This window comes from Gopherus evgoodei, chromosome 8, assembly GCF_007399415.2.
Source record: "Gopherus evgoodei ecotype Sinaloan lineage chromosome 8, rGopEvg1_v1.p, whole genome shotgun sequence".
NCBI classification, from domain to species: domain Eukaryota; kingdom Metazoa; phylum Chordata; order Testudines; family Testudinidae; genus Gopherus; species Gopherus evgoodei.
The window spans coordinates 24,516,865-24,537,610 of record NC_044329.1 but is presented as its reverse complement, the minus strand read 5'-3'; the positions used below and the strand labels follow the sequence as shown (position 1 = coordinate 24,537,610).

At 39.3% G+C, this 20,746-nt stretch overlaps 1 protein-coding gene and 1 long non-coding RNA gene across 8 annotated transcripts in view; one reads left to right on the top strand and one right to left on the bottom strand.

The window, feature by feature from the left end:
* GABRB2 (gamma-aminobutyric acid type A receptor beta2 subunit) overlaps window positions 1–20,746 on the top strand; it is a 278,489-nt gene that overhangs the window by 145,964 nt on the left and 111,779 nt on the right. The window lies entirely within an intron of this gene.
* Window positions 2,261–18,909, bottom strand: LOC115656456. The gene is made up of 3 exons (XR_004001668.1): window positions 18,841–18,909; window positions 16,146–16,150; window positions 2,261–2,273 (listed from the first exon to the last, which is right to left on the bottom strand). It is a non-coding gene; the product is annotated as an uncharacterized LOC115656456 (long non-coding RNA).

The following is a 20,746-nucleotide window of genomic DNA, read 5'->3' as shown; positions in this document are numbered from 1 at the left end:
GCAATATAGCTGATATCGTGTGGCAGGGGAGAGAATCGCACACATACACATACAAAAACCTTTGAATGCTTCACCTTAAGTTCAGATAAATCCTCCAGCGAATTAAAGTACATTTTACACTGGAGCACAATACAGAAATAATTTATAATAGAAATGAACCTCACAACAACTCATGAAATGGATTGTTTTACCAAAGGGTTCTTTTATTTAATAAGTCCCCATCTTTTCATCTACTGTTTTATCCCATTGTCATCTCCCCAGTGTCTGTTGTGTACTGTAGATGCCCATTTCTGTCTCATCTGTTTCTGTATGTGAATTTCAGTTTTACCAATACACAATACAGTTTTACCAATACACAAATGGGAAAACAAGACAAAGGCAGTAAGAAATAAACTGCTGCTTCAAGCATTTGTCTATCTTCATGTTTCTTTTGTTGTTCACATTGAAAGTTACATTGCATTGTTGCAGTCCAGTTACTAAATATTATTGTTAGCTAATGCCAACTTCTACTCTGCTTCTTTAAGAATTATTCTTTGGGGTGTTTTTGCATGCAAAGTTTGCCCTAGGCTACATTTCCTTCTAGTGAGCAACTAATCTTCTATAGCTTTTTTTTTAATGCTTTCAAGAATCCTTCATAGATGTAGAGAGTTGTTGGCAATTCTGTTACAATAGAGAAATTGTGGTATTTATGATCCTGGCCAACCAGCATGAATGAAATGAGCGGAAGGGCAGAAATTCTTTTTAAGAGGAAACATAATAGCCACAAGAGACACATGCCAGTCGGTGTTGTGTTCTTTTGCTCATGTTCTTTGTGTGCCATCAAGTAAATAACTTTTAGTGCCAAAGCATTTCATTGAAAAATTGCAGCATGTGAAGAACAAACCATATTGAGATGGATATTTCCTTCTGAAAGTAATGACAGTAAAAAATCTTAATAAGAAATATTGGAGTCAGGATCAATTAATTTTTGTAGGCTCTTGTGTTAAGTTTTTGGTAATGGCACAATTAGCTATTTCATGCCATTTAAAGGAAACATTTATAATGTCATTGAACCTAAAAGATATTGAAAATGAACATTTTGAAAATTACTGACTTTTATTGCACATGACCTATTGTCCAGGGAGGTTTTCTTAATTTCTAATTATACATTGTTTTTTACTTCATATAATTCCATTGTGTAAAACTGATAGCCTAGGACTGAAGCTTTTTTTCACAAAATTAGCCTGTGGAATTCATTGCCACAATTTATTAGTGAGGCCAAGACTTTAGCAGGATATTTAGCTGGATAACAAGAACATCTGGATAGTGAGGATGGGGAAGCTTGAGAGAATGGCGGGGGGGAGAGAAGGGACTGGAATGAATATAAACCTTCCTGCTCCAGGCTATAAGTCAGCTTCTAACTAACAAGGGTTAAGAAGAACCATTCTCTCTGCACAGCGTATTTCACTGCTGTGTTTTTTGTTCCTTCATCTGAAGAGTATGATGCTTGCCTCTGTAGGAAACAGATCCCAGACTGGATGTACCCCTAGTTTCATCCATTATGGCAATTCCTCTGTTCTCAACGTACAGTGTGGGCCCCAACCTTGGATACCAGTGTACCTTCAGCTCCCCTTGACTATAATAGAAGTTAAGGGCACTGCATATTGCACAGGAAGCATTCTGCAGTCCATATGTGGGTTCCATGACTGGGCCTTGTATGTGTATGATATTCTGGCTAAAATATTAATATTTACAATGCTGTTTTGGAGGCCTGCTTGACACCATCTGAATGAGGTCACGATCCCGTCTGTCTGTGTTATGTTCTTTCCTAGAGACTCTGATGTATGTATTTAGATTGGATTTTCCTATTAGACCTGTCTTTTTTGGCTGATACCCATACTCATGTTCAGCAGCTAGAGAAGGTTTTGATTTGTTATAATCATAGCCTTATTTCTACTTTATTCTGAACTACATTTCCCCTGTCCCTAAGGCAGACGTGCAGGGAAGTAAAGCCCTCCATTCCCTGGCATGATCACATAAGTGTCACCTGGATCTTATGTCCAGTTCCAGAGCGTTACACAACTGATGCTCACCCTCCCACAAATGAGCATGGGGCTCTGCTCCACTACGCATTTGTCAGCAGAGTGGGCTGGGCACGTGGGGGGAAATAAGCTGTTATCCCATCAAGAAATAAGATAAATAGGATCTTCCAGCATCCCACTGTAGCAACAGGAGGAGTCATAATTACTGCAAAGACCATTCCCAGGGCATTCAACTCTTTACACAGAGGTGTGCTTCAGGGCACAGTGTTGCCTATATGAGTTGCATATTCCAACAAATGTAAGAACTATGGAATTTGTACTTGGGATGCTCTGTATGAAAACATCTTAAAATATAAATATTCCATAAATGTTATTCTTTAATTACCAGTCAGTGAGTTAAATCCCTACTCCCCATCCACATCCATTTATAGTGGTGCTTGTTACATACAAATGAAATAAAGAGATTAACTATATTGTCCCAAAATATCCAGGAAATTGAAATGAAATATTATTTTTCTCTTTTGGTATACTTTGCCCGATTGACTGTTTCCAACCAAAAGAGACAAGTTTGGTGAGTGAGTAATGCCTTTTATTGGACCAACTTCTGTTGGTGAGAGAGAAGATTTCGAGCCACACAGAGCTCTTCTTGAAGTTTATGCAAGGTGGAACAAATTGTTTAATGGAAGTAGTCAGCACGTATTCTAAAGGACTATTCAAGGTAGAGTGACATTCAGTCATAGGACAAAAAGAGGGAGTTAGTGGGTTACAGATTTTTGTAATAAACCTTAAATCCAGTGTCTCTGTTCGGTTCATGATTTTTAGTGTCTAGTAGAGTAATGAATTTAAACTCTCAGGCTTGTCTTTTGAAAGCGTTGTGCAGGTTTCCTTTGAGAACAGGAGTGATAGGTCAGATATAGAGTGATCACTTTGTGAAAAGTGTTCACCTGCAGGTGATAGGCTATTTTTAAAAAGATAAAGTTACATGAAAGGGCTTTGGTGAGGAGTCAGTTACAATGTTGTGTGTGTGTGTTCTCTTTACGGCACTTTGTGTATCTGTGTTTGAGAGAGATTTGAACAGTTTCATCTGATCACATTTTATCTGTTTTATCTCATTTAATTTTCCCTAAGCTTCATCTGTTAATTTTATTTGAATACAATTTTAATTTCAATACAGTCTAAACCTATGATCTGTATGATTGCTAGGAAAAGCTGCACTGTACTGATCAGATAAATAATGGAGAAACACCAGAGAGGGTTTTCAATGGGAATAGTGAACCGAGTAATAGGAAAGGGGAACATAAAGTTAAATTGAAAGGTTGTTTAGTTAATGTTTGTAAGTATTTAAAGATGAAAATAAATGCCAAGTGTTATTATCATTATTAATTATTATAGAAATTGATTAGAGTATAATTTTAGGGAAGTTATACAAGCTGCCTCAATGGAGTATGAAACCATTAGTAATAGCAAATGAGAGGTTTAATAGTTGACTAATGTGTGCAATGCATAATTTCATGGACATGGTAGATCACTGGGGCCAGTGAGGAAAAGATAATTATAAATTTGCATTCCAAAGTAAAGAAGCATTGATTAGGAATTTTTCTCCCATATAAACTCATTATCCCTTTTTGCCTTCTTAGACTCAAATATGTCAGTGTTTTATGTGAAAGAACCTGGCTTTTAGTTTTGCTATGTTAAGTAATGTATTTACTTGTATTCTGAGGGGTATCTGCCACTTATAAATTTTTACTGGCAGTAGTTATATTAGTGACGGGCAAACTGATAAATTTGGAGATTGCATTTAATTTGTATGACTGCCTCAACGTGTTGATGAAAATTTGAAGTATCTGAACCTTTTTAGGTCTGCAAAATTGGGTGTGAAATCTTGTGAATATACCTACTGCTTCCAATGTGATTATAGCAAGGAAGTGCAAAAATACAGCTAAAAATGAACAGTAGTGGAAAAGGGAAAAGCTTCATCTAATATTTTCAGACCTAAGTTTTGGTTCAATTTGTATTTGAATGTAGAGTGAATGTTTAGGAGGTGAAGATTCACCCCTTCTCATTGCTCTTTCCAGGAACATTGGAGGGAGAATTTTTTTATCACTTACTACTGTTGATTTTATATTAGCCTTCTCTCATCCCATTGCCTTCTAGGTCTAGCAAGCTTGGTTCTGTTAAAGGATTTATCGTTTGAAAGCTGGGTGAAGGTAGTGATTCCAAGACTAGGGAGAGACAATATTGGCAAATACTGCCCTACTGTTCTCCCTCCTTGAAGTAGCATGCCACCCAATGGGGCACGACACAAAATTCACAGCAGAGAGCCCTTGCCCCTCCATCAAGAAGTTCTGCCCTATGAAACCATTTCCCAGCCAACAAGAGTGAGTTAGACTCGGTAGTTCCCATCAACTTCAGTAAAAAGGATTTGCAAAGAGAGAAATTCTCCCTCTCCCACCCCAGCTGGATTTCTAAGTATCACCTCTGGTATCATTTCTAACTATAGAAAATAATTCTACATTTAAATATATCCCCTGACTGGGAGAATAATGCTAGTAAGTCAGCCTCCTACTGCTGTTATTGGAGGAAGGTATTCATGTCTCTCGCACACACCTATCCTGCTTCACTCTGTCGTTAAACAACTTTTATCCTCTCTTCTTCTGGCTTCGCTTAACATTCTGCTATTCTGCCTCATCACTTTGTGCTCATCCAGCAATCTACTAAGGCAAAGTCTGTACAATCTGTAAATCATTTGAAACGCAGGTTGTGTTTCCGGGGTCAGCTTTTCATTCAGCTACAGACTTTGTTTATCTCCTGAGTCATCATTTTCCTGTAAAATGTATAGTGTTCCTTTTTCTCTCCTCTTTACTATAAGGCTGACTTGAATTCAAAGGGATATTTTGTCTCTTAAAGCATTAGGTGGCTGATTTATTTTGGTTCCACATACAACCTATTTCTAGTTCTTCTCTGCCTCTTCCAAGTGCGTAAGTTTCACACACCTATGTATATGTGGAATCAATTGAGAATAATGTATGAGCTACAGCAGAAGCTTTAGTCAGTGGTGAGCTTTAAATTGTTTGTCTAATGAAGATTAGGCTCTCACTTAATGAGTTATATAGTCCTAAATGATGCTGCTACTCCCGCCTACATCTCTTTGCTAGACCACATTTTAATTGTACAGATGTTGGTTTTGCCGCTCCTCTTTATAAGTCAATTTCCATCTCTTCATGTGGACTTTGACATCAGATAAATAGTTTTTATTAAAGATTTTTCACTTCTTTATTTATGGTAGATTTTACATGATTTACCATCTGTTTGAAATCAAATTCTAAGGTTAGATATACAGTACATTTTGTTACTGGGAGAATATGGATGCATACTTTATTCCTTTGACCATCTGAGTTTGAAGTTTGAAATAGCTTCAAAATATCAAAACAAATCACTGCCAGAACCACTGGGTTTTATCTGCTTTCCCACAGAAAACACATGAAACTTCAGTGCATGATTTCAGTGCATAACCATAAGTCAGTCCTGGTTGCCTCAGAATGTACACAGACCTGTCAGAGTTTGTAACCAAGCCCACAACTAAGCTAAGATTTATAGGCAGTTACGTTCCTCTGCAAACATTTTGCACAGCTCTAGTGAAGCAAGTCCATTTTGCATATGGCTAATGGAATTCAAAGTCCTGTATATTTCTTTTTGCCTTTTTTATGGATTCACTCCTATACTTTTTCTTTTAACAGAGTAATAAGAAAAACAGCAAACAAATAACCAACCAAACAAAACCTACAAAGAACTTCAGTCACTAAAATTTCACCTCTGCTTTTGATCATTCTTTCTTGGAGCCATCTTCCCTTAGGAATTAAACTGGTAAATTGTACACTTCGTTTTCATTACATAATGTTAAAAGTATTGACCTTTTCTTGTTCAGAAATTTGGAGTTTGTATTCATAAAACATAAATCATCTACCCACGTTATATGCTACAGTCAGCTCATTAGAGGTTATTTGCCTTCATGGCTCATTTTTTTCCAGCTTTCTTCACCAGCTTTTACAGTTACTTAGGTTAGTTATGCTTACCTTAGTACCATCTTTTGTGCTCAATTTGTATGTGGAAAATCAAAAATCCTGTATTGCAGATATGAGAGGAAGTAGAGGGCTATTTTTAGAGAGTGAAAATCAGCAGTAGAACTGAGATTAGATCCCTGGGGTAAAATCTTAGCCCCATTGAAGTCAATGGGAATTTGGCAAGGGATTTCATTCCAGATCTTCTAATAACTCAATGGCTACCTAACCCCTAATCACAGAGCTTTCCAGGCAAGCCAGTTATCTCTGGGTCTGCTGCCCTATCTGTAAAATGAGGATAAAAACATAGGCAGAACCACCTTCTGGCTCTCTTCCTTGACACAGCATTGACACTCAGGTCACTAGTGTTCTCATTTGTTGACTTGGTGAAGTGGATGGGAAAGTCATTTAACCTCGCATCAGATATGTGGAACACTGACACTATTTGCCAGATTGTCATTAACCTGGCTTCCCTTTTGCTGTGTAAATGAGTCAGGCACCACCAACAAGATTTTGCCAAGGTATTAAATCTAGTTTTAGCTTAAACTTGACATACGTAATTTCATAGATTCAAGGATTCCAACCCCAGAAGGGACCATCATCCAGTCTGACAGAGGCTATAGGATTTCTTCAGAATTATTCTTTATCCAATTTGAGTAGATATCTTGATTTAAAAATTGGCAGTGATGGAGAATCTTCTATGACCCTTAGTAATGTTTTTCCACTGGTTAATCACCATTGACCACCATCACTAACAGTAGTAGCATTACTAGTATATAGTTAGCAATAAACACAACTATGACAGAGTTGGCATCACAGAGACCTGGTGGGATAATATGCAGAACTGGGATATTGGTATAGAAGGATATAGCTTGCTAAGGGAAGTGAGAAAAGGGAGGCAGTGTTGCTTATATATTAAAAATATATACATTTGGACTGAGGTTGAGATGGAAATAGGAGACAGACTTTGTTGAAAGTTTCTGGATAAAGATAAAAGGGGTAAAAAAAAACAATGGTGATTTCATGGTAGGGGTCTACTACAGACCACCTAACCAGGAAGAAGATGTGGATGAGGCTTTTTTTAAACTACTAACAAAATCATCCAAAGCACAGGACTTGGTGGTGATGGGAGACTTCTACTACTCAGACATCTGTTGGGAAAATTACACAGTAGGGCACAGATTATGCAATAAATTCTTGGAAAGTATTGAAGACAGTTTTTGTTCAGCAGGTGGAGAAAGCCATTGGGGAGAGGCTGTTCTAGATGGGATTTTGACAAATAGAGAGGAACTTGTTGAGAATTTGAAAGTGGAAGGCAACTTGGGTGAAAGTGATCATGAAATGGTAGAGTTCATGATTCTAAGGAATGGTAGGAGGGAGAATAGCAAAATAAAGACAATAGATTTCAAGAAGGCAGACTTTAGCAAGCTCAGAGAGTTAGTAGATAAGATCCCATGGGAAGCAATTCTAATGGGAAAAACAATTGAAGACAGTTTGGCAGTTTTTCAAAGAGACATTATTAAGGGCACATGAGCAAATGATCTCACTGCATAGGAAAGATAGGAAGTATGGCAAGAGACCACCCTGGCTTAACTAGGAAATCTTCAATTATCTAAAAATAAAAAGAGTCCCACAAAAAGTGGAAACTCAGTCAAATTACATAGGATGAATATAAAAAAAAAACACAAGTATGTAGGGGGCAAAATTAGAAAGGCCCAGGCACAAAACGAGATCAAACTAGCTAGAGACATGAAAGGTGACAAGAAAACATTCAACAAATACATTAGAAGCAAGAGGAAGACCAAGGACAGGGGGAATAATAACAGAAAATGTGGACATGGCAGAGGTACTTAATTACTTTGTTTTGGTTTTTACCAAGAAGGTTGGTAGTGATTGGACATCTAACACAGTGAATACCAGTGAAAATGAGGTAGGATCAGAAGAAGCAAAAATAGGGAAAGAACAAGTTAAAAATTACTGAGACAAATTAGATGTCTTTTAGTCCCCAGGGCCTGATTAAATGAATCCTAGAATACTCTCAGAGCTGACTGAGGGGATATTTGAGCTATTCCATTGAAAAGTCATGGAAGACAGGAGAGATTCCAGAAGACTGGAAAAGGTCAAATATAGTGCAAATCTATAAAAAGGGAAATAAGCACATCCCTGGGGAATTACAGAACAGTCAGCTTAACTTCTGTGCCTGGAAAGATAAAGGAGCAAATAATTAAGCAATCAGTTTGCCAAAATCTAGAAGATAATAAGGTGATAAGTAACAGTCGGCATGGATTTGTCAAGAACAAATCGTGTCAAACCAATCTGATAGCTTTCTTTGACAGGGTTACAAGCCTTGTGAATGGGTGTGTAGCGGTAGACATGGGGGAAGTGGTAGACATGGTATGTCTTGACTTTAGTAAAGCTTTTGATACTGTCTCACATAATCTTATAAACAAACTAGGGAAATGCAACCTAGATAGAGTTACTATAAGGTGGGTGTAAAACTGGTTGGAAAACCGTTCCCAGAGAGTAGTTATCAGTGGTTCACAGTCATGCTGGAAGGACATGATGAATGGGGTCCCTCAAGGATCAGTTCTGGGTCTGGTTCTGTTCAATATTTTCATCAGTGATTTAGATAATCACATAGAGAGTACACTTATAAAGTTTGAGCAGCAAAAAGTCCTGTGGCACCTTAAAGACTAACAGACATATTGGAGCATGAGCTTTCGTAGGTGAATATCCACTTCGTCAAATGCATGACACATGTATTCACCCACGAAAGCTCATGCTCCAATACGTCTGTTAGTCTTTAAGGTGCCACAGGACTCTTTTCTGCTTTTACAGATGCAGACTAACACGACTACCCTTCTGCTACTTATAAAGTTTGTGGACGATACCAAGCTGGAAGGGGTTACAAGTGCTTTGGAGGAGAGGATTAAAATTCAAAATGGTCTGGACAAACTGGAGAAAGGACCTGAAGTAAATAGGATGAAATTCAGTAAGGACAAATCCAGAGTATTCCATTTAGGAAGGAACAATCAGTTGCACACATACGAAATGGAAAATGGCTGCCTAGGAAAGAGTACTACAGAAAGGGATCTGGGAGTCATGGTGGACCACAAGCTAAATATGAGTCAACAGTGAAAAGCTGTTGCAAAAAAGCCAACATTCTGGGATGTATTATCAGCAGTGTTGCAAACAAGACACAAGAAGTAATTATTCTGCTCTACTCTGTGCTGATTAGGCCTCAATTGGAGTATTGTGTCCAGTTCTGGGCACCAGATTTCAGGAAGGATGTGGACAAATTGGAGAGAGTCCAGAGAAAAATGACAAAAATGCTTAAAGGTCTAGAAAACATGACCTATGAGGGAAGATGGAAAAAATTGGGTTTCTTTAATCTGGAAAAGAGAAGACTGAGGGGGGACATAAGTTTTCTATTATGTAAACGATTGTTACAAGGAGGAGGGAGAAAATTTTGTTTTTGTCTTAACCTCTGAGGATAGGACAAGCAGCAATGGGCTTAAATTGAAGCAAGAGAGGTTTAGGTTGGACATTAGGAAAACTTTCTAACAGTCAGGGTGATTAAGCACTGGAATAAATTGGCTAGGGAGGGAGATTTTTAAGAGCAGGTTAGATAAATACCTATTAGGAATAGTCTAGATAATAGTCCTGCCATGAGTGCAGGGGACTGGACTAGATGATCTTTCAAGATCCCTTCCAGTCCTATGATAAATGATGAATTCTAGTCAACTCTTGACATATTATATTAAACTAGTATGCAGATGAAATATTGAAAAATTTGTGAGAATTGAAAATATAGCAGATGGATTTCCCCCCTGTGCACGACTTAACTGCATTCTTGGAAATATGCATGGAATTGCTGATAGTGGGAGAAGAATGCTGGATCTGTATTTATAAGGAACTGTGTTGCTAGTTCAGGACAAAGCAGAGATTCTTCCATTTGAAAATCAAATAATAGAAATACTGAGGGGAAACCACTTGTCCATAAAAACATGGACCTCTTACTCTGTACTCTCCCTTCTCTCCCCATCCCTTCCTACTGTGTAAACATTAAAGATATTGAAGGTTGAAAATCCACAACTATGTCAGGATTTTTCTACCTGTGCTCTTATTTTCAGCATGGTGTTCTAGCATTACTTCCATAAATACTATTCCCTAGTGGCTACAGTGACAGGCCATTATCATTCATGGTATGCTATGAAATTGCAGGGATGCTATGATAAAGTAATGAATGCAGACAGTGGTGTGCTGTCACCATTGCTTGCTATCAGCTATGTGTTTTGACAGACCAGCATTCAAAATGTGAAAATAATGTAATATTCGAATCAGATGTCTAATGCTTTCTATAGTGGAAGTTTATCTGCTATAAACTAGAATTGAAACTAGTGTACCAATTCTAATGAGGGGTCCTATGCTACCATTTTATAATATGTAAATGGTAGGAACTGCTTCCTCTTTGGATGAAATATCCCTTGCACAAAGTTCAATGAAACACACAGAAAATGACTTAATTTCTGCAAAGCTTGAAAGCAGCAAAATGTATTTAATTTCTTATACTGAACAGATATCACTCAGAGGTTGTCAAGGGTATATGTCCAACACTACAGCTGGTTTGAATTCTGCTAGAGCCAGGGAACAGAAAGGGCTGCTGATTTGTGATAGGAGACATTGATAAGTAATTTATTTTTTCCTATTAAAAAAATGTTTTGTTCTGCTGGCTTTGGTTATCCTAGCAGCAGCCAGGCACCTCAAGGAAAAGGAGAAAAGGAGAGTTTTGCTGCACAAGAGTTTTCTACACAGACAACTTGCGAACTATTCTCTCTAAGAAAAACAATAATTTTAAAGGATAAAATTTACCCGATGAAATGTTCATCTTTGACTCAAGACCTAGCATCAGTCAAAAGGCTTTATTCATTAAAATGGATACTCTGTGTCACCTTTCCCCACAAATACAGCTATTCTTAAAATCAGGCAGTACTTTTTTTCTGTGCCGTAGGAGCTTGATCCAAAGCCCACTTAAGTTAACATCTTTAACTTTGACATCAGTGTGCTTTGAATCAGGCCCCACAAACCTTTCTATCATTGCAGTCAGTGGGATATCTTTCATTTAGGCTGAGTGGCTATTTAGGTCCTGATCCTGTAATAAGTTTGGTTTGGGGTGGAGAGACACCTCTCAGTTTTAATATGGCTGCACATGGACCCAAGGGGACAAGTTGTAGTATCAGAGACTTAGACTGTAAGCTCTTCAAGGAAGGGACTACATCTTGCTTTGTGTTTATGTAATGTCTAGAACAATGGATGTCTGATTTCAGTTGTGACCTTTAGGCCCTGCTTTAGTACAGATATATATATTGTAATAATGGGCTTGAAAATGCAGGAAGTTCCTTTGTTTTTTGCCGTTAGAGATTTTCTAATCAACATAACATTTTAAAATTGTAATAAATATATTCAGAGGTGTGTTAATGTTTTTATCCTCAAACAACTAAATATGCAAATATGTTGCTTGAATATTTTTGAAATTTCAGAATATTTTTTAAGATGGAAAGATCAGAATAGACCAGTGGGACTGACACGCTATAATGCATTATATTTAATTTTCTATTTCAGTTTTTCTGCACTAATATTACGTATTTTCAGTACTTTTTAGATTTATTCCCTTTTTGCATGTGTTCTTTTTTAATTCAAAATCCAGCAAGATCTGTCCTATTCATTTTGATACAACTTGTAGAACTGATATCTCTGTGCCCATGTGCAGTGTGTGTGTCTCTGTTTATATACTGCATGTTAGTAGTTCTCTTCATGGTATTTGGCATATTATTCTATAATCTGCATTTCATACTTCAAAGATTGTTACTTACCAAGTGTGGGTTAAAAAAGGAAACCACATGCTTTATTTGTAAAGCTGCATATCATGAAGTTTTAACCATAATCTGTCACATTCCTAAATTAGTTAAGTATATTTCATTTTAAATCCTGCATAGCATACATGCATGGCTGATTTGTCTCAATAAATTGGAAGAGTAAATGTGAGTACTAAATCTTTAATTAATATTTAAACAAAAAGTGGATTATTTATTAAACAATAATCTGGCCTAGATAACAAATGACCTAATTCATTTAATACAAGCAAAACAAATTGTATGAAAATAGAAATAGCATTGAAACAAAACCAATCAAGTCTAACTTGTCTGTCATGCTGTTTTTTATTTAATGGTATTGCAGCCCATTCAGCTTACAGGAGGCAATATCAACCACTAATTCCAGATCTCAGCAAGCTCTGTTAAGCAGTATGGTAAATTTACCTTGGCCCTTTTAAATGCAACTGTATAAAGCTCTAATCTGACAAACACTTGAGCATCTGAAGAGTTGCACTGAACTCAACTCGCATATATACGTTTGAATCAGGGCCTGAATCACTTTGGCTCATATCAAAAGCTAAAATCAGTGTTTATCTGTGATGCTCCACATGGGTACCCAGGGTTCTGACCTTAGCGCGAGGTAGTCTTATTTGTGTCTGATATGGGTCAGCTTCCTGAAACCACCAGCCTTTGGCAACACAAGCACTACCTTCCAGTACACCACTGGCCTCGCTTTTTCAGTACAGGTAACGCTAGGCTCATACGAACTGCCAAGTTATCTGAGAACTTCCAGCAGTGTCCAGTCCATTTTCCACTGAAAAGTCACAGAATTGAGACATACTGTTCCCAAAGGAAGAGTGTACCACAGCTTATTATTTATACCTCAGAACACACCTCTGCTAAACACCCAGCACTTAGGTATATGTATAGTGAAAACAAGGATATGTTTATTATCAAAGAACAGAGATTCAAGTCATAGTGAGCAAGAATATTAGAAAAAATGTATCACGCTTGCTAAAGACTAAACTTAACTAACAAGTTGAAATCCCGTCTAAAGAAGCTTATCTCACCCATAGTTCTCTCCAACGTTTTCAACCAAACCTGGTTGAGACCCCTCTTTCAGGAAGCAAACTCACTGCCTGTGCACCTCTTTGGTGAAGGAGTCGGCCAAATATATTAAAACAAACATTTGATGTGCCCCTCCAGATACGGTCCCCCTCCACAGTGTTTGCTTTTACTTTTCTTTATTTGAAGCTCACAGTACTTTATTAGCATTTGGTTCTGGTGGCTTTTTGTGAACTATACAATACTTAATTTACATGTAGACAAGTAAACATTTCTTGTCTGAAAGAAAACCCATTTTTCACTTTGCTTGGTCACCAGTCCCTAGATACAGACCTTAAAAACATAATTTCCAGTGTGTATACATAACCCATATACAACGTCCATATGTGCGTATTGCAGTGATATTGATGACCATTGTGACACAGGCTTTTTATTAGAATCCTGACACCACATTCTAGTTCACCAAAAGAATGTCAATACCATACCCAGAAGAGTCCCTGTAACTCCTGTGCACCCCTTTTTTGCCCTTGGCCAGTTGGTAGAAAGAGATTCCTGGGTCACATTGAAGTCTCTAAAGCTCTTTGAGGTTCTTGAAGATTAGTTTGGCCTCTGCAAATAACAGCATAGGGCTGGATGTATTGATAGTCTCCCTGTTGTACCACTGAGAAAACTCCTAGTTCTCTTATACGGCTATGATTTACCTACCTCTCTTGAATTTTGTGAGGGTTAATTAGCTGATGTCTGTAAAATGCATTAAGATCCCTAGATTTACATGCATGATAAAAGTGCCAAGTCTCGTTATTAAAGATTCTATACAATATGAGATTGGCATAATTATTTAAACAAAACGTTCTTGTGAAATATATGAGGAGCTAAATTGTCAAACCTTGGGCACCTAAGTCATTTACTTATGCATTTAGCCCTTTAAAATTCAACCTGTTCTGCAGGTAGAGCTTTCCCCTCGCCCTGCCATGCACCTTCCTCAGTATTCTTCAGTAGTGCCCTGCAGGACATGAATAAATAATAACTTAGACCTTGTTCTGCAACTTGACTCTGCCGAGGCAGACCTCTGTGCTTGCAGGAGGCCTCCTTTGATCTCACTGAAGGTTCCATGCAGGCACAAGGATCTGTGCATATTGAGTCAGTTGCAAGATCATGGAGTAGAATCCTGAAATGGGTATTTACATTCTGAAGTGCCTGTAGGCACTTAAATGTGTGAGTAGGCACCCAAATGTGAATATTTGGCCAGAAGTGTGCACCTGTGTGTGTGCGCATATAGGAACTCCTCACTTAAAGTCATCCCGGATAACACTGTTTTGATGTTAAGTTGCTGATCAATTAGGGAACATGCTCATTTAAAGTTGTGAAATGCTCCCTTCTAATGTCGTTTGGCAGCCGCCTGTTTTGTCCACTGCTTGCAGGAAGAGCAGCCCGTTACAGCTAGCTGGTGGGTGGTTGGAACCAGGGTGGATCAGCAACCCCACCATCAGCTCCCCCAATGAGCTCTCCACTCCCCTAAGTTCCCTGTGCAGCAGCTGTCGCTGCCCCCACTGCCATGTGCTGCTCCTGCCCTCTGCCTTGGAGCTGCTCCGAGAGACTCTGCTTGCTGTATGGAGGGGGCGGGGGGGGAGGAAGGCTAATGTCAGAGTGTCTCCCTCACCCCCCGCTCCTGCACCCTGCTTACCCTATCTTCCATAGAGCAGGGGGGACACGTGACGGAAGAAGGGAGCTTCTAGGCAGTAGCTGCCATCTCAGGTCTCAGCAAACTGATTTAATTAGCAAGGCAGTGTACTTAAACCTGGGATCAGCTACTTAAAGGGGAAATGTGCATTTTTTTCTCTCTCACACAGGATGTGTGTCTCTGTCTGCCCTCCTTCCCTTCCTGCTGCCCTGTAGAGTGTTGTGAGAGTTAACCTTTGAGGGCTCAGTCAGTTGCTAGTTCATTTAGCAGTAAGGCATTCCCTGGGAAATATCCCACCCTCTGACTCCTCCACCTCAACCAAGCTTCACAATCATCATCACTGTGTATCAGTATTAAATAGTTTGTTTAAAACTTATACTCTGTGTGTGTGTATATATATAGAGAGAGAGAAAGAGAGAGAGAGCCTTTTGTCTGGTGAAAAAAATTTCCCTGGAACCTTACCCCCTCATTTATGTTAATTCTTATGGGGAAATTGGATTCGCTTAACATCGTTTCGCTTAAAGTCACATTTTTCAGGAACATAACTATAACATTAAGTGAGGAGTTCCTGTATATGTAATGTGTGTGTGTGTATACATTATGATGCAAAATGATTGTGCCGTGGCATCTCTAATGCATCGTCATGGCAAATCCCAAAGGGACGTGGCCTTCTTGCAAATCGAGCTCCAAGTGGATCACTTTCTCTGGCAAAGTGGTTAAGGTGGTCTGTTGGTAATGGACAAACTAAATATACAATCAATCTTTTTGCACCACCAAAGTTTTTGGTTGTGTAGTGGCATTCCTTGATACACACACTTTGTAATTCATTGATTTTTAACATGTCCATATCAGGAAAGCCACTGAAACTGAAATTAATGGATGTGGTGGCTGGTTTTCATCTCTTTTCAGATCTTGTACTGCCACTTAACATGGAGTAGCTCATAGACATGTGAATCAAAAACATCAATCAGGTGTTCTTCAACCTTCCTTAGTACCCAAATTTAACTTTCACACAGCAGAGTTGGTGTCACAACATCCCCACAGAGACCTCTGAAAAGCCTGAAACATGGCAGAAGGAACATGTGTATCCATATCTTTCAAACATCTTCAGCACTGTCAATGAGGCTGCCCAAATATTTGACATCTGCCACCTACTCAGTGCCCCTCTGGACAAGTTAATATTGAACTTGTTGTAATCTGGAGCTGGAGGCTGTTTGATGATAATGGCAGGGACTTAGTTTTATCCTGATTAATAACCAAGCCATTGCACACCACTTCTTGCCCAACCAGGTCGGCCTTCAGCTGAAACAGTTCACCAGACTAAGCTAACAAGACATTGGGATGTATTCAACATCTTGAAGCAGAATGATGTCTGCTCAATGCCTGCCTGCTTAAGCTTATCCATAAACCAATTAGTGCCAATATTGAACAATCCTGGTGGCAGAACACAACCTTGCTAAATTTCCATGGAGATAGGAAACCAGGCCATGTATCTGCCATTGACCCAAACACAGATTTCCATTCCACAGCTTCCATAGAACTCTCTTATCAATGACACTATCTTTCCCAGGACATTGAGATGCCTCATCAGATCCCACAAACCTGCTTGATGCACAGACTCAAAGGTCTGACAAAAGTCTGTAGAAAGTGCTGTGCACAGCTTGTTAAATTCAGCCATGTTTGCAAAAGACTGTCTTGAGGTAAAGATCTGGTTGACATTGGAATGACCAGGTCTAAAGCCACATGGAGTATCCCAGCCTTTGCCATAAAGAACATTGTTAATTCTAGTTATTAATACAATAACAAAGACTTTCCCTAAGCCCTGGTCTACATTGGGGGGGAGGTAATTGATCTAAGTTACGCAACTTCAGCTATGTGAATAACGTAACTGAAGTCAACTTACTTAGATCAACTTACCGTGGTGTCTTCACCGCGATGAATCAACTGCTGCCACTCCCCCATCGACTTTGCCAGTCCCTCTCATGGTGCTGGAGTACAGGAGTCGATGGGAGAGCACTTGGGGGTTGATTTATCGCATCTAGATTAGACGCGATAAATCGATCCCCGCTGGATCGATTGCTGCCCGCCGATCCGGCAAGTAGCGTCGACATACCCTGAGACCAACGCTAGCACAATACCTCTGTAATTGCAACATTCAGATTCATTGCCCTTTTGAATGGAGGCAGAATAACTAGTCATTGGGGATGATATTAGTATGCCAGATGTGCTGGAAGGCTTTATGCAGTCACAGTTCAGTAATATTCTCACTGGTCTTCAGAAACTCAGGGGTAATGTTAGAAATCCCTGGTACCTACCAGATTTCAGCTTATGGACTGGACTGCAATCTGGATCTCTTCTTAGTTGAAAGAAGATGACTTTGCTGGAACTTTCTGCCCCTCTTCAAATGGAAGAGGGACTGCAGGCAATAAACAGTTGAGGAGCATCTTGAAATGATCTTCCCATCGATGCATCTGATCCTGCAAACAAACTGATTCTTCCATCTCAATTCTTCACTGGACAAGCTGGTGCCACTTTCCCCTGAAAACACCAAAAAGTTGAATAGAGAGTGTGGAGGTTGTGCCTGTGGCAAGCCTGAGTTGACCACCAGGATTCCTTACCTTTCTTACACAATGGTTTGTCAATATTCCAAAGTCAGACCCATTCATCATTTGATTTTGCTCTCGATAAACATGTCTTTGAAGACTTAAATTGTAGCCTTGGTCTTTTTTTTTTTGTTCGTTCCAATGCCTGTGAGCATGTCCTTTCTGATCCATGGATTACATTTGAAGATCTGAGGTGCCAGTCCACACTGACTTGACATCAGATGACAGAGTGAGACTTCAGTCTCTAATGCATCAGTCTCCCTGTGAAGTTCAGAACAGAAAGCCATCGATAACTTGGTTGTAATAAGAGCTTTTTGTGAAATTGAATTTAATTTCAGCCCATTAACTTGTTATCTTTGAAATCAGAGGCATACTTTTGTCAGCAGAGGCTGATGCCAAGTGTCAAGTTCAACACCTCTGTAAATTCATACATCCAGGGCCAGCGCTTCCATTAGGCGACCCTAGGTGGTCACCTAGGGCGCCAGGATCCGAGGGGGCGGCATTCTGTGTGTTCCCCACGGGGCACACGGGAGCTTCCAGTTCTGCTCCCGTCGCGCCGCTGAAGAAGGACCTTCTGCCAACGTGCAGCGGAAAGCAATGGCAGACAATTGAGCAGCTCAATGACAATGCCGCTCTAGCCGGCGGCATTTCAGCGGAGGGTCCTTCTTCCACGGCGTGATGGGAGTGGAACCGGAAGCTCCCACGTGCCCCATGGGGAGCGCACAAAATGCCGCCTCCCCCGAATTCTGCCTAGGGCACCAGAAACTCTGGCGCCGCTCCTGCATACATCCATGACCGTTGACTGCCAATGATTGTTAATGAGGACGTGATCAATAACAGTCCTGGTGAACCCATCCAGGCTGTACCTGCTCTGCGTTTGAATATTTGGGTGATGGAAGAGCAGGTCAGTGATCACCATGTCATTGGCAGCCACAGATTCCAGCAGTGGCTACCCTTTCCTGGTCTTCCGTCTGACACCAAACTTCCCAAGCATAGTTGCTCAAATGTCATTGTCCTTTTCCCACTTGCCCAGTAAAGTCATCCAGGAATGACAAATCATCTTGATTGCTGTTGCTGGCAAAAATTACCTGCAGCTGCATCATTAGCATAGGTGGTGGTGAGACCATACACTGCAATGATGGTAAGATGCCCACAGCCAGTATGGAACTGGATGCTGAGTCTCATTAATCATTCAACAACCCTGCAATGCGTGCTGGACATTGTGTGAAAGTACAACAGCCACCCCTTGCTGGAGCAACACATCAGGGCTTCCTGAGAACAAAAACATATACTCCTCAGCATTCTTTTCACAGTTTCTTGGCCAGCACACATCAGCTAAAGCACAGATATCAGGCCATGTCAATACTCACCAGAGATCGATGCTGCTGTGATCGATGCAGCAGGGGTCAATTTAGCAGGTCTGGTGAAGACCCGCTAAATTAACAGCAGAGTGCTCTCCGGTCAACTCCAATACTCCACCAGAACATCAGTGCAGAGTGGTGTAGACACCGTGGTAAGTTGACCTTAAGCTATTTAGACTCCAGTTACATTATTCACATAGCTGGAGTAACATAACTTAGGTCAGCTTACCACAGTAGCAAAGACAAGGTGTTCACACTTTTCAACTGTTAAAATCTCCAGTGCTTTGTTGCTTGCTGTACATTGCTAGTATGCAGTTAAATGTATCCCATACAACGTAGCAGCAGTATTCTGTAAAGCAAATGATCACTACTTCAGCATAATTTCTAAGAGCGACTTGTATGAAAAGAAAAACAGAGTGCAAATATTTAAATCATAGTTTTAAAAAGGAAAGTTCCTCTAAAACTAACCACCTTACCTTTTCTGAGATTACAAAGTTGATAATAGCACTGCATATGGCAATACATTTGATGTTTTTAAAAGCTTTTATTAAAATTACACATGATAAGCTTATGGTTAATTTATGAGCTATGGTAATACAGAAGTTTGTAACTCAACCCCCATTGTGAAAATAAATATAAAGCATGAAAAAGAATGAGGTCTGCAAGAGAAACTGCATAAATTAGTTAAGGGCACTAAGTGGGATCTCTTGGAGTTGTCTTTAGATCTGTGTTTTTGCTTTAGTTAAATCTATCAAATGAGCTAGACAGACAATCCAACAGTGAAGTACAGTTTGTGAATTTGTTGATGATACACAATTGCATGAAGTAACAGATAACAAAACAAACAATATGTGATCATTCTAAGCACTTGGACCCTGTTTTTATTAGTCGTTGGGTAAGGAATGAAAATGGCATTTGGCTGAAAAAGGAGAAAATATAATTACAAAACTACTGAACACTGACATTGAAGAGATTTTGGAATAAATAGCAGAGCTATCGCCACTAATAAATATTCGGGGGGGGAGGCTGCGCATCTCAGGATAACTAGGGGAGGGCATGTGTGGATGTAGGTACACCTCTACCCCGATATAACATGACCCGATATAACACAAATTCGGATATAACGCGGTAAAGCAGTGCTTCGGGGGTAAGGGGCTGTGCACTCTGGTGGATCAAAGCAAGTTTGATATAATACGGTAAGATTTTTTGGCTACTAAGGACAGCGTTATATCGAGGTAGAGGTGTATATACATAAGTTATTTTTTACTCTTAGGTTACCATATGAACCCATCCCCCATCAATAGTGATCATTAGTTTTCATTTGGTATACTTGAATTTAATTGCACACTAGTACCCATTAGTGTTTTTAAGATTTATTCTAAAAAAAATCCCATGCTCTTATGTTGTATTATTCAAGAAACAATATAATGAGGCAGGTGTTCTCAAAGAAGTTTAACGCAATTACATGCCTGATTTCTATTGAAAGTCAATCGGATTTGGGTGCTTAACAACTTTAGGTTCCTTTGAAAGTGCTAGCCTTAAATGCCAAATTATGAAGCATATGCAAAAAAGGGTAGAATTCAGGTTTCAATCTGAGTACTTGCCCATGGAAGTGCTAATCATTTAATTAGAGATCCAGGTACTCAGAATATGCCTACAATTAATTTTGCATATGTAAATATTATTGGTGCAAGATACAACTGAATGAAGATAGGCGGCTCTTAGCCTGACTGAAAATGTACTCCATCGTTTTCTCTTTTGCCAATACTACTGACATCTAAATTTCTTAACGCTGCAAGATGTCTCACAGGGTAGACTGAAAAAATAGTTTGGTACTACAATGGGGTGAAGTATTACCAACTGTTTTCTCCTAATAATGGTCATTGGCCACACTGAACCTTGAAATGATATCTTTGTATCATTGTGTTATCTCAGTGGTGCTATTAGTGCTTATCACACTAGGCATAACATGCCAACGCAATACTTTAGTTGCTGAATTTCAACTCTTTAAAACCTTCTGGATTATTTATGCATATTTTTGCTGTGTTGTCAAAGGTTGATGATACAGTGATATTTACAAAGAT